General features: G+C 39.9%; 1 long non-coding RNA gene across 1 annotated transcript in view; it reads right to left on the bottom strand.

Moving 5' to 3' along the window:
* Positions 1-311: 311 nt before the first annotated feature.
* Positions 312-19,886, bottom strand: part of LOC131500272 (uncharacterized) — a 39,349-nt gene continuing 19,774 nt past the window's right edge. The window contains exon 5 of the long non-coding RNA XR_009256210.1: positions 312-690. This is a non-coding gene — a long non-coding RNA (uncharacterized LOC131500272). The remainder of the gene's footprint in view (positions 691-19,886) is intronic.

The raw sequence follows: 19,886 nt of genomic DNA, 5'->3' as shown, positions 1-19,886 counted from the left end.
TTAATACTCTTCATAGCACAAAACCAAAAGAAAGAACTAAATTGCACAGTCTTGACCAAATAAGGTATACTATATATATATATATAATACATATGTATATATATATATACATATTATATATATGTATATATATATTATATATTATATATATTATCTATATATATACATGTACATATTATATATATGTATATATATAATATATTATATATATTTTATATATATATACATATATATATAAAATGGAATCACAGGCATCCATTGCGAAGAAGGAATGATGTTATATAGGAAAAGTATTCATCATTAGGCATGGAAAGTGTATTACCAGAGAACATAGTTAGTGGAGGCTCTTTACATTCTAAAGAACTTTGCATAACAAATTGTGGGTAGTTTTATCTCTTCAAGTAAGATTAAGTAAGTTTTCCCTTTAAACTTTGTTAATTTTATTATATCACAAGTGTATATTTTACATCAGTTTTTTTTACACTTTTACAACCAACAGAAAGTAAAGATGTTTTGAAAATATAAAAAGGCAATATAACAAAAAAGAAACTGAGTTTACCTGTGATATTATTACCCTAACAAGGAGATTCCATCCTCGACAAAATTACTTGTCAAAAGGTATCTTGAAGAATGAATTGTGTTGGTGCCTTTATACTTAGTCGCAGATTATAGCCTCTATGACTTAGGGTGCTAGGAACAGAGAAATTCAAGATTGAATTCTTAAAGGCTTTGTCAAAAAGTGAAAAGAAGAATTTATATCACTGCAAATATTATAAGTTGGAAAAAACATAAATCTGCAAAACTCCCATTTAAAGACAATTTATACAAGCCTATGTCCATAGTTGTTCAAAACAGAGTCAAATGTAATTGTCACAACCAGCCTACCGCAGGCCCCTTTGGAGTCCACATCATAGCTGAGTATCATCAGGGTACATTACACCTTCATACACAGCAAAGCAGTAGCACCAAAGAACAAAGATAATGGATCGGAATCTTAAGGAAGGAGGATAGAAGTCTTAGGCAAGATGTAGATAAGTATCATGCCTGTTGACTTATGCTCCAGCCTTCTGCTTTTTGTTCTATTAAGTCTATTTTATTATTTAACTTCCTTTTGCATAACCAAAGAGATCTTTATAAGTCTTTGGCACCCTCTTTTGGACAATCTGATTATTCCAAAACTGAAATTTGTTTCAATGACATGGATTTCTGAGTATGTTACAGGCAAACTGAAATTAAACATATATTATTATTTTGAATATTTTTGTCCTTTATAATTAATAGACTTTACTTTTAAAGCAGTTTTAGATTTGCAGAAGAACCAAGCAGATAATACAAAGCTCCCACACACTCCCCTCTCCCAGAGTTTCCTCTTTTATTAACAACTTGGATTAGTATGGTACATTTGCTAAAATTAATTAAACAGTATGAGTATATTATTAAATAAAAACCCATCATTTATAGTAAAGTTGTACATTTCTATAGACTTTAACAGATTTCATACACCCACCAATATAGCGTCACAGAGAACAGCTTCATTGTCTTGTGCCTCAATTTCATCCTTCCTCTCTCCCCTCCAACCCCTGTAACCACTGATCTTTTTTATCTCTATGTTTTTCTATGTCTCTACAGTTTTCCAGAAAGACATACAGTGGAATAATAAAATGTGTATTCTTTTCAGACTCGTTTATTTCACTTAGCAATATGCATTGAAGAGTCTTCCATATCTTTTTGTGGTTTGATAGTTCATTTTCTTTTGTCCCCGAATAATATTTCACTGTATGGATATACCAAAGTTTGTTCATCCATTCCCTATTGATGAACATTTTGACTGCTTCCACGTGGTCAATTAGGAATAAGACTGCTATAAACATTTATGTTCCGGGGTTTTTTTGAGTGTGTTAATGGATACAAGTTGTCAACTCAGTTGGGTAAATACCAAGAAGTTTGCTGGTAAGACCATGCTTAGAAACTACCCAACTATCTTCCAAAGAGGCTGTGCCATTTTGTATTACCACCATCAATGAATGAGAGTTCCTGGGAGTCTGTATTTTCACCAGCTTCAGATATTGTTGGATTTTAACCATGCACATTAGGGATAGATCCTACTTAGCCACAATGCATAATCCTATTTGCTGTTAGATCCAATTTGCTAATATTTTACTGAGGACTTTTTGCATGTATGTCCAGAAGAGATGTGGGTCTGTTGTTTCCCATTTGTTTTATGATGTCTTTATCTGGTTTGGGGGATTAGTGTAATTCTAGCCTCATAGGATGTGTTGGAAAGTGTTCTCTTTGCTTCTCTTTTCTGGAAGAGGTTGTAGACAATTGGTGTCATATCTTCCTTAAATGTTTAGTAAAATTCACCACTGAATTCATATAGAACTGGCACTTTCAGCTTTGGAATTTTATTAAATACTGATTCAAAACTGTTAATAGATATCACCATAGTCAGATTATCTAGCTCTTCTTGTTTGAGTGTTGGTAGTTTTGCCCAATTGCTCCATTTTATCTAAATTACCAAACTTGTGGCATAGTGATGTATACAAATTCCTTTATTATCCCGTATTGTCTATGAGATGAATAAAGATAAGTTCTTTTTTTTATTTGTTTTTAATTTATTTTTTTAATTTTACATGCAAGTTAGTTAGCATATAGTGCAACAACGATTTCAGGAATAGATTCCTTAATGCCCCTTATCCATTTAGCCCATCCCCCCTCCCACAACCCCTCCAGCAACCCTCTGTTCTCCCTATTTAAGAGTCTCTTATGTTTTGTCCCCCTCCCTGTTTTTATATTATTTTTGCTTCCCTTTTCTTATGTTCATCTGTTTTGTATCTTAAAGTCCTCAAATGAGTGAAATCATAGATATTTGTCTTTTGCGGACTAATTTCGCTTAGCATAATACCCTCTAGTTCCATCCACGTCATTGCAAATGGCAAGACTTCATTCTTTTTGATTGCCATTGTATATATATATATATACCACATCTTCTTTATCCATTCATCCAGAGATGGACATTTGGGCTCTTTGCGTACTTTGGCTGTCGTCGACAGTGCTGCTGTAAACATTGGTGTGCATGTGTCCCTTCCGAACAGCATACCTGTATCCCTTGGATAAATACCTAGTAGTGCAATTGCTGGGTTGTAGGGTAGTTCTATTTTTAATTTTTTGAGGAACCTCCATGCTGTTTTCCAGAGTGGCTGCACCAGCTTGCATTTGCACCAGCAGTGCAAAAGAGAACCTCTTTCTCCACATCCTCACCAACATTTGTTGTTGCCTGAGTGGTTAGAGTTAGCCATTCTTACAGGGGTGAGGGGGGTATCTCTTGGTGGTTTTGATTTGCATTTCCCTGATGATGAGTGATGTTGAGCATTTTTTTCATGTGTTCGGTTGGCCATCTGGGTGACTTCTTTGGAGAAGTGTCTATTCATGTCTTTTGCCCATTTCTTCACTGGATTGTTTGTTTTTGGGATGTTGAGTTTGATAAGTTCTGTACAGATTTTGGATACTAACCCTTTACCTGATATGTTGTTTGCAAATATCTTCTCCCATTCCATTGGTTGCCTTTTCATTTTGCTGATTTTTTCTTTTACTGTGCAGAAGGTCTTTATTTTGATGAGGTCCCAAAAGTTTATTTTTGCTTTTGTTTCCCTTGTCTCTGGAGATGTGCTGAGTAAGAAGTTGCTGCAGCCAAGGTCAAAGAGGTTTTCGCCTGCTTTCTTCTTGAAGATTTTGATGGTTTCCTGTCTCACATTCAGGTCCTTCGTCCATTTTGAGTTTATTTTTGTGTGTGGTATAAGAAAGTGGTCCAGGTTCATTCTTCTGCATGCCGCTGTCCAGTTTTCCCAGCACCACTTGCTGAAGAGACTGTCTTGATTCCACTGGATATTCTTTCCTGCTTTGTCAAAGATTAGTTGGCCCTAAGTTTGTGGGTCCATTTTTGGGTTCCCTATTCTGTTCCATTGATCTGAGTGTCTGTTTTTGTGCCAAGTAATGATCAGTTCTATCAGTATTTTACTTCACGTATTTTGATGCTGTGTTGTTAGAAACAGGCATATTTTTAAAAATTTTTTAACGTTTATTTATTTTTGAGAGAGAGAGAACAAGCAGGGAAGGGGCAGAGAGAAGGGAGACACAGAATCTGAAACAGGCTCCAGGCTCTGAGCTGTCAGCACAGAGACAGACACAGGGCTCAAACTCACGAACCGTGAGATCATGACCTGAGCCAAATGGATGTTTAACTGACCGAGCCACACAGGCACCCCAGAAACATGTATATGAAGGATTATTCTGACTTCTTAGAGAATTGACCTTTTTTTCACTTTGTAATACCTGTCTATAACCCTGATAAGTTTTGTTGCTCTGAAGTCTGCTTTGCCTAAAACATAGTTACTCCAGTTCTGTTTTGATTGATTTTAGCATGGTAGAACTTTCTACACCCCATCCCTCTTTATCTATCTGTGAGAGAGAGACAGAGCATGACCAGAGAGAGAGAGAGACACAGAATCCCAAGCAGGCTCCAGGCTCTGAGCTGTCAGCACAGGGCCCGATGTGGGGCTCGAACTCCCAAAACACGAGACCATGACCTGAGCCGAAGTCGGACGTTCAACCGACTGAGCCACCCAGGCGTCCCCTGTGACCTTATATTTAAAATAGCTTATTTACGGGGCGCCTGGGTGGCTCAGTCGGTTAAGCATCCAACTTCGGCTCAGGTCATGATCTCGCAGTCCATGGGTTTGAGCCCCGCGTCGGGCTCTGTGCTGACAGCTCAGAGCCTGGAGCCTGTTTCAGATTCTGTGTCTCCCTTTCTCTGACCCTCCCCTGTTCATGCTCTCTCTCTGTCTCAAAAATAAATAAATAAATGTTAAAAAAAAAATTAAAATAAAAAAATAAAATAGCTTATTTAGGGCCACCTGGGTGGCTCTGTTGGTTGAGCATCTGAATTCGGCTCAGGACATGATCTCACAGTTCCTGAGTTTGAGCCCCACATTGGGCTTGCTACTCTCAGTGCATAGCCTGCTTCAGATCTTCTGTTCTCCTCTCTCTCTGTCCCTCCCCCACTTGCACTCTCTCTCTCAAAAGTAAATAAAACATTTTTTTTTTTAATTTTTAACAGGGGCACCTGGGTGGCTCATCGGTTGGGCATCTGACTTCGGCTCAGGTCATGATCTCACAGTCCGTGGGTTCGAGCCCCATATCAGGCTCTGTGCTGACAGCTCAGAGTCTGGAGCCTGCTTCAGATTCTGTGTCTCCCTCTCTCTCTGCCCCTCCCCCGTTCATGCTCTGTCTCTCTCTGTCTCAAAAATAAATAAACGTTAAAAAAAATATTTAATTAAAAAATTAAAATGGCTTATTTATAGACAATATATAGCTGGGCCTTGTTTTCTTATCCACTTTGACAGTCCTTGTCTTTTAATTGGTGTATTTAGACCATTCACATTTATTTTTAATTTTTGTAATATTTATTTTTGAGAGAGAGAAATAGAGCACAAGTGGAAGAGGAACAGAGAGAGAGGGAGATATAGAATCCAAAGCAGGCTCCAGGCTCCAAGCTGTTAGCGCAGAGCCCTACATGGGGCTCAAACCCACAAACTGTAAGAGTATGACCTGAGCCAAAGTTGACGCTTAACCTACTGAGCCACCCAGACACCCCTAGACCATTCACATTTAAAGTGATGATTGATAGAGTTGGATTAAAATCTACCATATTTGTAACTATTTTCTATTTGTTACCCTTCTTTCATTCCTTTGCTTTAATCTCCCCTCTCTTTCTCCCTGTCTGGTTTTAACTGAGTATTTTATATTATTCCATTTTCTCTGCCCTCCAGCATATCAATTACACTTCTTTTTAAAATTATTTTCCTGGACTCATAGGGGAATATGGTGGCGTAGGAGGATGCTGGGCTCACCTCGTCCTGCTGATCACTTAGATAGATTCCACCCACAACTGCCTAAAAAACCCAGAAAACCACCAGAAGACTAGCAGAATTGACTCTCCGGAGCCAAGTGTAGACAAAAGGACCACAGAATAGGGTAGGAAGGGCAGAGAGGCGGTGCGTGCTACAGGGACTGGTGGGAGGGAGCCAGAGTGGTGGAGGGACAGCCCGACCGGCAAGGCAGAGTCTGAAGTCTGGCTTGCAAAAGCAGAGGGGCCGGACTCCTTGAGTTCTGACGGCCAGCGGGACTTACCATCTGGAATGTTAAAAATCAACACCTCTGCTCTCGGAGAGCGGGGAGGGTGAGAGGACACCAGGAGGGAGACTTGTTGAGCCTGGGAAGACAGAGCTCAGCTTGGGCAGGGGAACAAAGGCCACCTTTGTGCCACCTCCCTCTCCCATCCCCCAGCCGAAATTCCAAAGGGAACCAGTTCCTGTCACTGAACTTGCTTGCACTGCACAAACGCCCAATGCTGTGCTTCTCTGGATCCATCCCTCCAAAGGGTCTGCCTGCCTCCCTCCCGGTGCTGCAGGGCCTCTCCCACAGGGGACCACCAACGGCAAAGCCAGCTAAGTCTGCCCCTCCCTCCCCTGTGCACCTTGCAGACCCACCCTGGCTAATACACCAGATCCCATCAAAGCAGCACCACAAGCCTGGGAGTGTGCAAGTAGCCCAGACAGGGGCCACACCACTCCACAGTGAGTCCTGCACCTGGGAGAGGGGAAGATAAGGTACACACCAGTCTGACTGTGGCCCCAGCGGTGGGCTAGGGGCAGACATTGGGTCTGACTGCACCCCGCCCACCAACACAAGTTACTCCGGACAGTTTGGAGCCACCGCAGGGACTATCAAAATGATGAAACAGAAGAATTGTCCTCAAAAGAAACTCCAGGAAGTAGCAACAGCTAAACGAATTGATCAAAAACGATTTAAGCAATATAACAGACAAGAATTTAGTATATGTGCTGCCGAAGCGAGCACTAACAGACAAGAATTTAGAATAATAGTCACAAAATTAATCACTGGGCTTGAAAAAAGCATGGAGGACAGCAGAGAATCTATTGCTACAGAGATCAAGGGACTAAGAAATAGTCATGAGGAGCTAAAAATGCTATAAATGAGGTGCAAAATAAAATGGAGGCAGCCATAGCATGGATTGAAGAGGCAGAGGAGAGAATAGGTAAATTAGAAAATAAAATTATGGAAAAAGAGGAAGCTGAGAAAGAGAGAGATAAAAAAATCCAGGAGTATGAGGGGAGAATTAGAGAACTAAGTGATGCAATCAAATGGAACAATATCCATATCATTGGAATTCCAGAAGAAGAGAGAGAGAAAGGGGCTGAAGGTGTACTTGAACAAATCATAGCTGAGAACTTCCCTGATCTGGGGAAGGAAAAAGGCATTGAAAGCCAAGAGGCACAGAGAACTCCCTTCAGACATAACTTGAATCGATCTTCTGCACGACATATCATAGTAAAACTGGCAAAACACAAGGATAAAGAGAAAATTCTGAAAGCAGCTAGGGATAAACAGGCTCTAACTTACAAAGGTAGACACATAAGAATAGTGGCAGACCTATCTACTGAAACTTGGCAGGCCAGAAAGGAATGGCAGGAAATCTTCAATGTGATGAACAGAAAAAATATGCAGCTGAGAATCCTTTATCCAGCAAGTCTGTCATTCAGAATAGAAGGAGAGATAGAGGTTTTCCCAAACAAACAAAAACTGAAGGAATTCATCACCACTAAACCAGCCCTACGAGAGATCCTAAGGGGGATTCTGTGAGTGAAATGTTGCAAGGACCCAAAGTGCCAGAGACTCACTACAAGCATGAAACCTACAGATATCACAATGACTCTAAATCCATATCTTTCAATAATGACACTGAATGTAAATGGACTACATGCTCCAACCAAAAGACATAAGGTATCAGTAAAAAAACAAGACCCACTATTTGATGTCTACAAGAGACTCCTTTTAGACCCGAGGACACCTTCGGATTGAAAGTGAGGGGATGGAGAACTATCTATCATGCTACTGGAAGTCAAAAGAAAGCTGGAGTAGCCATACTTATATCAGACAAACTAGATTTTAAATTAAAGGCTGTAACAAGAGATGAAGAAGGGCATTATATAATAATCACAAGGTCTATCCATCAGGAAGAGCTAACAATTATAAATGTTTATGCGCCAAACACGGGAGCCCCCAAATACATAAAACAATTAATCACAAACATAAGCAACCTTATTAATAAGAATGTGGTCACTGCAGGGGACTTTAATACTCCACTTACAACAATGGATAGATCATCTAGACACAGGATCAATAAAGAAACTAGGGCCCTGAATGATACATTGGATCAGATGGACTTGACATATATATTTAGAACTCTGCATCCCAAAGCAACAGAATGTACTTTCTTCTCGAGTGCACATGGAACATTCTTCAAGATAGATCACACACTGGGTCACAAAACAGCCCTTCATAAGTATAAAAGAACTGAGATCATACCATGCACACTTTCAGACCACAATGCTATGAAACTTGAAATCAACCACAGGAAAAAGTCTGGAAAACCTCCAAAAGCATGGAGGTTAGAGAACACCCTACTATAGATGCTGGCGAGGACATGGAGAAACGGGAGCCCTCTTGCACTGTTGGTAGGAATGCAAATGGGTGCAGCCGCTCTGGAAAACAGTGTGGAGGTTCCTCAAAACATTAAAAATAGATCTACCCTATGACCCAGCAATAGCACTGCTAGGAATTTACCCAAGGGATACAGGAGTACTGATGCATAGGGGCATTTGCACCCCAATGTTTATAGTAGCACTTTCAACAATAGCCAAATTATGGAAAGAGCCTAAATGTCCATCAACTGATGAATGGATAAAGAAATTGTGGTTTATATATACAATGGAATACTACTTGGCACTGAGAAAGAATGAAAGATGGCCTTTTGTAGCAATGTGCATGGAACTGCAGAGTGTTATGCTAAGTGAAATAAGTCATACAGAGAAAGACAGATACTATATATTTTCACTCTTATGTGGATCCTGAGAAACTTAAAAGAAGACCATGGGAGAGGGGAAGGGAGAAAAAAAAGGTACAGAGAGGGAAGGAGGCAAACCATAAGAGACTCTTAAAAACTGAGAATAAACTGAGGGTTGATAGGGGGTGGAAGGGAGGGGAAAGTGGGTGATGGGCATTGAGGAGGGTACATGTTGGGATGAGCACTGGGTGTTGCATGGAAACCAATTTGACAATAAATTTCATATTAAAAAAAATAAATAAAATTATTTTCCTGGCTGCTGTAAAATTTGCAATACTTATTTACAAATAATTAAAATTCACTTTTAAATAACACTACCCCATCATGGGTACTACAGGTATCTTATAAAGAATAGTCCCAATTCCTTCCTCCCATCTTTGATAACATTGATGTCATTTATTTCACTTATAATCTCTAATATCACCCAATTCATTGTTTCTACTACTTGAACAGATAGATATCTATTACATCAATTAATAATAAAAATATCATGGGGCACCTGGGTGGCTCAGTCAGTTAAGTGTTGGACTCTTGATTTCAGCTCAGGTCATGAACTCACAGTTTGTGAGACCGAGCCCCCCTACGCTACCAGTGTAGATCTTGCTTGGGATTCTTGCGCTCTCTCTCTCTCTCTCTCTCTCTCTCTCTCTCTCTCTCTGTCCTCCCCCACTCGTGCTCTCTCCCTCTCTCTCTCTCTCTCACTCAAAATAAGTAACTTTTTTGAAAATAATAAAAATATATTTTTCACCTTCATATAGTCCTTCTTTGATCGTCTTCCCTTCTTTATATATATCTGAGCTTCTGACCTACATCATTTTCCTTCTCTGAACAACTTTTTGATATTTCTTGTAAGGCATGTCCACTATTAACAATTTTCTTCATTTTTCTTTCCCTGAGAAAGTAGTTTTTAATTTCTCTTTTATTTTTGAAAAATGATTTCTCTGGATACAGAGTTCAGGGTTGTTGGGTCTTTAAAAAAAAAAAAAAACACTTTAAACATTTCACTGCACTCTCTTGTTTGCATGGTTTCTGACAAGGAGTCCAATATAATTCTTATAGGGGTCCCTCCATAGAGAAGTACCCCCCACCCTCCGACTTCTTTCTCTGTCTTTGGTTTTCTGTAGTTTGAATAAATATGCATAGGTGTAGTTTTTTGGTGTTTATCTTGCTTGGGGTTATCTAAGCTTCTTGGTTCTGTTACTTGGTGACTGTCATTTATTTGGAAAATTTTCAGCATTGTTACTTAAAGTATTTCTTCTGCTCCTTTTTCAGTTTTCCAGCTGTTACTCCATTATGTCTGTGTTACACCTTTTGTAATTGTCCTACAGCCCTTAGATATTTTGCTCCATTTTTTCATTCTTTTTTCAGTCTGGGAAGAGAGTATGGTGTTTGCTTTGACAGCACTTTTTATGAAGAAAATTTGATTCATAGATTTCACACTCATAGTCCTAACCCCCAGTATCTCAGAATGTGACTCTATTTGGAGACAGGGTCTTTAAAGAGGTAATTAAGTTAAAATGACGTCACTGTGGTAGGTCCTAATCCAATAAAACTGGTTCCTTACAAGAAGAAATTAGTAATTACAGAGGGAAAGCAACGTGAAGTCACAGGGAGAGGACATTCATGTACAAGCCAAAAAGAGAAGGCTTGGAAGAAACCAACCACACAGATGCATTGATCTCAGATTTTTTGCCCCAGAATTGTGAGAAAATAAATTTCTGTTGCTTAAGCCACACTGTCTGTGGTACTTTCATGGCAGCCCTAGCAAACTAATACAAACACCAATCAGAGGATGTGCCTCCCTAAAAATAAGTTTTTTCAATGTACATTCATAGAACTACATTGCAGAAACAAACTTTCATTTTGAAACCATTTGTATTCTCTTTGGCTATGTAGAAATAAACAGGGAAAGTAATAAGAAGCGGGGGGGGGGGGGGGGGCGGGGAAAGTTAGACAGAAATGTGCCTGCCATCATACAGATTCCACATACCTCAAACAGCTGGCTGCTTCTGAGAGACTGGAAATTTTCACAATCCCCAAATAATACCATGATCAAAGCCAAGTCCATGAGAAGAGCTGAGGGGCTATGCGTAGGCTTTATGGTATCTCATCATTTTCAAAGTCTCACAGGGACTGGCCCACTTGCCCAAGCAAAAAGAGAAATCAGGTATAGGAGACTGGGTGATGAGGGGCACATGGGTGGCTCAGTCGGTTAGGTGTCCAAGTTCGGCCTAGGTAATGATCTCATGGTTCATGAGTTCGAACCCTGCGTTGGACTCTGTGCTTACAGCTCAGAGACTGGAGCCTGCTTCAGATTCTATGTCTCCCTCTCTCTCTGTCCCTCCCCTGCTCTCTCTCTCTCACACAAAAATAAATAATAAAAACACGAAAAAAAGTTTAAGAAGACTGGGTGATGACACTCTGAAAAATTGCAAAGAAAGATTTGCACTATTTCTGCTCAAGCTCTAACCTGCAGTGAGACTTCAATTCCAAACTCAACTACCAACTAGAGTAAGAGGCCAGACAATTCACTTCACTTTACAAATGGTGTCAGTTTTCTCACGTGTGAAACAAAAGGATCACTCCATTAGCCAACCTCTAAGGCTGTTAACAGCTCCCAAGCTTTACAAATAATAAAAGTAGAAGAGGATAGCATCCAGTGAGAAAAATCTGGGATGATAGACTTAACAGAAGCTTGAGTCAACATGACTTGGACAAGTATGTATGAAAATAACCAAAGACAAAGCAGTGATCTCACTGCACTGTAAGCCATGCAATTGAAGTGATAGCAGTGAAAATGTCAGAATAAGAACTTAAAATTTACCCCCTCATAAAAGCAATGAAAAAATAATGGCAAAAATGGTCAGAATCAACTTTTTTAAGCTCTGGATATTAAACAAAGACTTGTAGTAACCCAAGGAGTGTTTATTCAAGACCAAAAAAAATGCTAGGAAGTCATACAAACAGCAAGCTTTGTGGTGTTTTCACTTACCCTAGAACTATCCTCCGCTGCCCATCTCACCAGTAGCCTTAGAAACCAACAGTCTGCATCCCCGGTGCCAGAGAGAGCAAAGGACACCATCAGCAGACAAAACCCACAGAATGGGGATTGGCTATAATTTTTTTTAACTGGAAAATAACAAGTATTGACAAGGATTTGGAGAAGTTGGAATCCTCATATATTGCTGATGGGGATGAAAACGTGCACAGCTCTGATGAGAAATAGTTTGGCTATTCCTCAAAAAGTGAAACATACAGTTACCATATGATTCAGCAATTCCACTCTTAGATATATACTCAAGAGAAATGCAAATATATGTTCACACAAAAAAATTGTACACAAACGTTCATAGCATTATTCATTATAGCCAAAAAATGAAAGCAAAGTAAAGCAAATGTTAATCAACTTATAGATGGATAAATAAAATGTGGTATAGCTAGTGATAGTATGGAATACAATCCAGCCATAAAAAGAAATGAAATATTGACACTTGCTGCAACATAGATAAACCTTGATGTTTTTGCTAAGCCAGAGTAGCCGGGCACGTTTTATGACTCAGTTTATGCAAAATGTCCAGCACAGGTAAATCCATGGCAACAGAAACTGTATTTGATGGTCAACTAATCTTCAACAAAGCAGAAAAGAATATCCAATGGAAAAAAGACAGTCTTTTCAACAAATGCTGTTGGGAAAACTGGACAGCCACATGCAGAAGAATGAACCTGGACCACTTTCTTACTGCACACACAAAAATAAGCTTAAAATAGATGCAGGACCTAAATGTGAGACAGGGAGCCATCTGAATCCTAGAGGAGAACACAGGCAGCACTATCGTTGACCTCTGGCATGGTGGCATTGTCTTACTAGACACACTGCTGGAGCAAGGGAAACAAAAGCAAAACCGAACTATTTGTTCTTCATCAAGATAAAAACTTCTGCACTGTGAAGGAAACCATCAACAATACTAAAAGGCAACCTATGGAATGGGAGAAGATAATTGCAAATGACATATCTGATAAAGGGTTAGTATCCAAAATCTATAAAGAACTTATCAAACTCAACACCCAAAAGCCAAATAATCCAGTGGAGAAATAGGAAGAAGATATGAATAGACATTTTTCCAAAGAAGACATCCAAATGGCTAGTAGACACATGAAAAGATGTTCAACGTCACTCGTCAGAGAGAGAGAAGTCAAAAGTGCAATGAGATACCAACTCCACCTGTCAGAATGGCAAAAATTAACAACACAGGAAACAAGAGATGTTGACAAAGATGAGGAGAAAGGGAGAATCCTCTTACACTGTCGGTGGGAGTGCAAACTGGTGCAGCCACTCCAGAAAACAGTATGGAGCTTCCTCAAAAAGCTAAAAATAGAACTACCCTGTGACCCAGCAGTGGCACTACTAGGTATTTACCCAAAGGATACAAAAATACTGATTCAAAGGGGCACATGCACCCCAATGTTTATAGCAGCATTATCAGCAATAGCCAAACTGTGGAAAGAGCCCAAATGTCCACTGACTGATGAATGGATAAAGAAGATGTGGTATATACATATACATACACATATATACACATATATATATACACGTATATATGTATGTATATACACTCACATGCATACACACAATAGAATATTACTCAGCCATCACAAAGAATGAAATCTTACATTTGCCATGATGTGGATAGAGCTAGATAGTATTATGCTAAGCAAAATTAGTCAGTCAGAGAAAGACAAATATCATATGATTTCACTCATGTAGAATTTAAGAAACAAGTAAAATAAATAAAACATTTATATAGAATATAGAGGAAGGAAGAAAAAAGGGGGGAGTAAAACCACAAGAGTCTCTTAACTATAGAGAATAAACTGAAGGCTGGTGGAGGAGAGGTGGGGGGGAGGAAAGGTGAAATGGGTAATGGCTATTAAGGAGGGCACTTGTTATGATGAGTACTGGGTGTTGTACGTAAGTGATGAATCACTAAATTCTACTCCTGAAACTAATATTACACTCTATGCTAACTAACTAGAATTTAAATAAAAAACTTCAAACAAAAAGCGTATATTAGTGGTTTCATCTTTTTGAAATAACAAAATATTCTTCAATTAGTTACGACAGTTGCACAACCTTGTGAATGTACTCGAAATCACTGAAATGTACACTTTAAAATGATGACTCTTATGGTATGTTAATTACATCGCAGCAACAACAGCACGCAATTAAACCAAATACCACTATGGATTCCAAAAGACTTGACCTTAAGCCTGGGGCAAGCCAGCCATATCAATAAGAATAAATAGAACACAAACACTGTGGCTTCTCAGATTTTGACACATATTCTCAATCTTTCAAAAGTCCAATAGTGTTGCCAGAAAAGCATTTTCCTTTTAAGCCTTATAATAAGCTGGTCCATTGTTGTCATCATTCCTTGCCTGACATGTGATTTTATTTTATTTCCACAACACAGTAAATTTTGATAGATCACAGTAATTTCAACCCATGAGGAACTTCCAACTGTAGGAGTGAATTAGAAAGATATTTTTATATTGCCTATTTAAGATAACAGGTCCTAGCACCAAGCTTCGGGCAAAATACATCAAAAGAATGAACTGAAGGTTAAGGTTCCTTTTAGATCTCAATTTTTATAACATCACAAAAATTCTTGCCTAAAAGCAATCCAAATTATTCAACTGCAAGGTATTCTATATTCACCTCATTCAGCCTGAGGGAAAGAACAAAGTCAGTAGCAGGAAACACTTCTAAGGTTGAAGCACATTCGTCTTCTCATTATGTTCTTCTGAGTCACCAGTCCCTGAATACGACACCAGGGCCCCTCAGAGAGAAAACCCAAGGAAAAGCTCTTTGAAAAGTTTTCTATGATGTCGTATTTGCAAAGGTAATTCTCACGTGAAAAGAAGCCATAAGAAATTCAAGTAATGAAATTGAACTGCCATGTCCAACAATTATTGCCATTTTACCCTGCCCAGATCAGTCAATTAAAGTTAACTCTCTCTCCAAATTAGTGTTAGATAGCACTGAATCCCAATTTGATTTAAAAAATACTTTGTATACTTGTTTCTATTTTTAAAAGTTTCTTGCTGTGATTACGAAAAAAATGTGGGAATGAAGGGTGGTTTGTTTGCCTCTAATGCTGTTCATCACAGAACAGGGTTGATACTCAGTCTCAGGAGGCTCCGTGGGGATCTATACTCGAGAGTTTGTCTACTGAACTACCCAGACATCCTCATTATAAGTTGATTCCAAATATAAAGGAATCCAGTGGCATGTTATCCAGAAGCAACTTTGATGACAAGTTTCTAGTCGGGTCTTCCTGGTGTCTGTTTTGTGCAAGACCTTGTCTTTCATTCTCAAACACACACATAGCCCAGTGGGGTTGTGCAACACCATAGCCCTGCTTAAATCCTTCTTTAAAAAGAAAAAAACTGTATTTGGGTATAACTGACATATAAAAAATTGCACACATTTAATGTATACATCTTGATGGGTTTGACATTTGCACACACCTGTCATACGATCACCACAACCAACGTATTAAACATAACCATCACCTCCAAAAATTTCCTTGTGCTCTTTTGTGGGCTTTTTTTAATTTGTTGCTGGTTTGGGGGTTAGAGCACTTAATATGAGATATATATTCTTAACATATCTTAAGCTTCACAACGCCGTACTGTTAACTATGGGCACACGTGAATAAATGCTTCACGATATTGACGACAATGACAATGAACATGACATCAGGTACTATTACATATGTTCATTTATTTACATAATCAATGATTTCGTATTGACCACCGCATTTGTGCCAGGCCCCTGTCTGGGCATTGGTGACAGGACAACGAACAAGGAAAACGAGGCCCCTGACCTCCTGAAGTTCTACATTTCAATGAAGGGAGGGAGAAAGTAAACACAGCATATGTGAATAAAATCATTTGAAATACTGATAAGCGCTACGGAGAAAATACAGTTGAACAAAATGGGAAGCGACCAGACAAGACAATTTACAAAGGTTCGCTAAAGCACACAGAGAGAGCGGTCAGCTCATCGGGCCATCTTGCACCCACAAAAACCAGTGGAGTTCCTATGCAGAGAATATTGTGGAAACATAACATATTCCAATATCAGATGTTTGAAGGCCAGGCAAGGAATCAATGTACCAATAAAAACATTCAACTCACATCAGATTTAAACTGGGGTCGGCTTTAAAAAGTCTCCCATTAGATTCAGTGGGCATACCTTCATAACACAGGTAGTTCCCTCCTGTTTCAGCTTTCAAAAGCTGTGCGCCTAAAGACTAGCCACAATTCTGATATTTAGCAACGAAGGGGAAAACAGCACATTTTCAACTTTGTCTGGAAGACAGAACACAAAAACTATAAATCCTGAAAGGTCTCACTGAACTGATATCACCACCACACTCGGAAGTCAGGAAAGGGATGCGATTTTCCAATCAACAAATTAACAAAGTCAAAATGCGACGTGGGAGGGCAAAGGTAGCTGCAAATGGTCTAGGTATGGATTGTTTATAACCATTTCTTTCAAGAGAGCTCTTTTTTTTTAATTTTTTTAACATTTATTTATTTTTGAGAGACAGAGAGAGGTAGAGCATGAGCAGGGGAGGGGGAGAGAGAGAGAGAGATACAGAATCCAAAGCAGGCTCCAGGCTCTGAGATGTCAGCACAGAGCCTGACGCGGGGCTCGAACTCACGACCTGCGTGACCATGACCTGAGCTGAAGTCAGACGCTCAACCAACTGAGCCACCCAGGCGCCCCAAGACAGCTCTTTTAATACTTGACATGATATTAACTAAGAAACAAACCTTCTCTGAATTTATATAATGTCTTTCAAGTACTCAATGCAATTTGTAAACGGTAATTTATAAATGTGTTCGGCAAAGATATCTGCAAAAGTGAGGGAGGGACGTGACGCTCTTGCTACATGCAGGACGCTCAGCCATCCTCAATGAAGCAGCCGTGTTCATTTGAAGGATCAATGGATGGCAGTGAGCTGGAGACAGGGACGCCAGCTCAAGGTTCCTCGGCATCCTCTGTACCCCTGCGGCAGATAACACAGGTCAAATATTCCAGCTTATCTTTGCTCTCGGTCCTAGTCCATTTGAGCTCCTGTAACAAAATACCACTGTGACCAACAGATAATTTCTGCCTCACAGTTTTGGAGGCTGGAGGTCCGAGATCAGGTGCCGGCATGGCCAGGTTCTGGTGAAGGCCCCTTCTCGGTTGCAGACCTCAAATTTCTCGTTGTGTTCTCACCAGTTAAGAAGTCTTGGCCTTTCTGATCGGCCACAAAGACTACTTTCTGAGATAATTCTAATCCATGTTCACTTGTAATAGCAGAACTTTTTATTATTATTTGTGATATTTCACTTTGTTAATTGATAAGAGGCTGAAGTGAAACATATACTGTCATTCTTTACCTTGGTTTTAATTGAGCTCTGCTCTAATTATCAACAGACGAGACATTCGTGTTTGGCATCCATGTTGGTCTCCCACCTGCATTCTGCATTCTCTCTGTGCTGCAGCCTTAGCCACCTGACCTGGGGGTGTGTGAGGGCACCTGTGTCCCAGGGCTCACAGAACGGTCCACAGGGGACACGTAAAACAGTAAGTCTCCTATATGCACTAGTCTTATATTCATAAATAAGAAAGAAGTTGGACTTCTATTAATCATTGGGAGAACAATCTTAGTGTTTGCGTGTGAAATGGTCATACAGCATGTGCAGGATGCCAGGCTTGAAGAAAGAGTCGGAGTTCACTGCCATATTTGAGCTTCTTGACATGATCAAGAAAACATCAAGACTCAAATGTCTTCGGTTCTACTTAAATTAGCTCCATTATGACAGAAAGCAGTGATCTCATCAGACCTGACTCATAACCTGCAAGAAATTCAAAACTGCCAAAGGCTATTTCATTATTACCACGACCTCCATGGTTGTGTGCCTATTTTGTAATCTACATAATATATCTGCATAGTACCACATACGTATAATTTATATATATATACATGTATGTATATATAGAGGATGTTTCTAACACAACATTTTATTAGAAAGGCTGTTCAGTCAAAATAGTTTAGAGACTCTAGTCTAAAACACCAACTTAATCATATCAATCCCTTAATTGAAAACTATCATTTAATCTCCACTGGCTACAAGGTAGAGTCCCAACCCCCTTTCTTATCCTTAATTCCTACCACTCTTTTATTCCTGCCAATTGCATGGACTCATTCAGTCTTCCCTGATCTGGTTATAGTACTTTGAGTATCTACTTCTATATGATATTTCCACAGCTGGGGACGACTGTTATTTCCCCCTTCTCAAGTGGCAAATTTCCACACATCTTTTGCACCCTGATGGACGGTCACCTGCTCTGTGAAGCATGCCATCTTAGCCATTGGGGATCCACATCCGTGTCTCCCCCATAAGGACAGGAGCCCTGTGAGGCAGGAAACACATCCTATTCTCTGCAGGTCTTCTACACCAAACAGGAATGAATGTTAATCAACGCCTTCGTAAATATATCTAAATCCATTTAGAGGTGGCAAAGTATCCTTAACAACTGTAATATTTCCACTACTGGGTTCTGGTGAGGAGAATGTCATAAATCACTGCAATCTATGACGAGTGCTTGTAGGCAAAATATCTTTATAAATTTTACACTGAAGTAAAAATGCCATGAGAAGAGATACAGGAATAAAGCAGAGCTCAACAAAACGGACTTGTGTACCCAAACTAATACCAAATATATAATTTCATAGATCTCTTAAAAGAATCTAGAAATTCTGGCACTGGGCATTTTCTGAAAAGCGTCTCAGTTGTACAACATTGCCACCTAGTGGTAGACTTCATAACACAGTAAGTCAATCCGATTTTCACGGTTTCAAAGATAATATATTAAGTTAGCTTCTGGCCATAGTGGAATAACATAGGATGAATTTGCCCTTCCACCGGGGGGGGGGGGGAACGGATAAAATATACCACACAATTGTTTGCAAGATACTGGATAACAGGCAATAAAGGACACTAGTTCTGTGAAACAGATAACAAACAAGGTCAGCCCCTCAGTTGTCCCCAGATTGACTGCCGCCCTGAAAGAGATCCCAGACCACAGTGCAAGGAGGGCGGCGGCAGGGGGAGAGGAGAGTCATTATTGATAATGTGTCAATATTTGCTTATCAACTGTAACTGTGTCGCACTAATGCAAGATGTTAATTATAAGAGAAATTGTGTTTATAAGAACGCTTTGTACTTCGTGCTCAATTTTTTCTGTAAACCTAAAATTGCACTGCACAGTGTATGTGGGCAAGGTTTTCAGAGCTCTGGGGGTACCCCTGGGCCAGCTGCGGGGATCCACAGGTGAGACATTCCCAGCAGCCAAGGGGCAGACTTCTCGATGGAATCTGCGATGCAGTTAGTAGGATCACGTGCCTTTAATGCCCTCTAAGAGTCTTATCTGCCGCTCCCAGCCTCTTCCCGACCCCCAGCCCCACTCCCCTAGTCCTGAAGCTCATGATTTAGTCCTCTGGATGGAGCAAGAGAGAAATGACTCCCTTTGGCAGCGTCCCACACAACCAGGAAAGCAGGTACTCACTCGTAGGTTCTCCCTTTCCCCATAGGAGAAATCAGAGGGAGGATGGGATCTCTCTTGGCCCTAAGCTGTGCAGCCTTGGGGAAGGTGTGAGGAAGGTCAAGCTATTCCTTCTATCCACTCCAATGTGTCCAAACTTTTATTTGTGCCCCAACAGTGTGATGGAAATTCTCCTCTGGAAACTCAAACTTCTACAAAGTTCTCTCATCAGTGTTTTCCAGGGTCTCCTAGACTGGCAGCCAAGAGGGACTGGAGTGGGTTCACGGACCAATG

This window comes from Neofelis nebulosa, chromosome 17, assembly GCF_028018385.1.
Source record: "Neofelis nebulosa isolate mNeoNeb1 chromosome 17, mNeoNeb1.pri, whole genome shotgun sequence".
In the NCBI taxonomy this organism is placed as follows: domain Eukaryota; kingdom Metazoa; phylum Chordata; class Mammalia; order Carnivora; family Felidae; genus Neofelis; species Neofelis nebulosa.
Note: the sequence above shows the minus strand (reverse complement) of the source record. Positions and strands in the feature narration are given on the sequence as shown.